This window comes from Piliocolobus tephrosceles, chromosome 12 (assembly GCF_002776525.5).
Source record: "Piliocolobus tephrosceles isolate RC106 chromosome 12, ASM277652v3, whole genome shotgun sequence".
Taxonomy (NCBI): domain Eukaryota; kingdom Metazoa; phylum Chordata; class Mammalia; order Primates; family Cercopithecidae; genus Piliocolobus; species Piliocolobus tephrosceles.
In genome coordinates, this window is record NC_045445.1 from 5,086,481 (window position 1) to 5,086,928 (window position 448).

At 56.5% G+C, this 448-nt stretch overlaps 1 protein-coding gene across 1 annotated transcript in view; it reads left to right on the top strand.

Moving 5' to 3' along the window:
- Positions 1 to 448, top strand: part of IDS (iduronate 2-sulfatase) — a 28,953-nt gene that overhangs the window by 3,593 nt on the left and 24,912 nt on the right. The window lies entirely within an intron of this gene.

The window sequence follows — 448 nt, forward strand, 5'->3', positions numbered from 1 at the left end:
CCAAGCAACTGCCCTCCTGACGCCCCTAGCAAACAGCTTGGTAGCTGAGTCATGCAGAGCTCAAACCAGACACTGGGATTTGGGTGTCACCTAGGCAACAGATAGCTTCCCGGAGAGAGAAAGGGAAGCAATCAGCCCCTGAAATCAGCAGATGCTTATCTCCTTCTACGCAATGGCCTCCCCAGGCACACAGAGCTGCCAGTGTTGCTGGGGGCAGAGCCACCCTGACTAGCTCTTACCTGAGGCCCAGTCTGCAGACCTGTGGGTGCACTTCTGCAGCACCCCTTCCTTCTGAGCAGCAGGCAAGGCCCCGTTCTGGGAGAAAGCTGGCCAGTACTGCCGTGAGCACGTTAGGTCCAGGGCAGACCTTCCACCCAAGGAGAAGGCCACCCTTGAAGGTCAAGCTTTCCCATCAGTGGAAAGCCAGATTTTCTCCACTACCATTTTC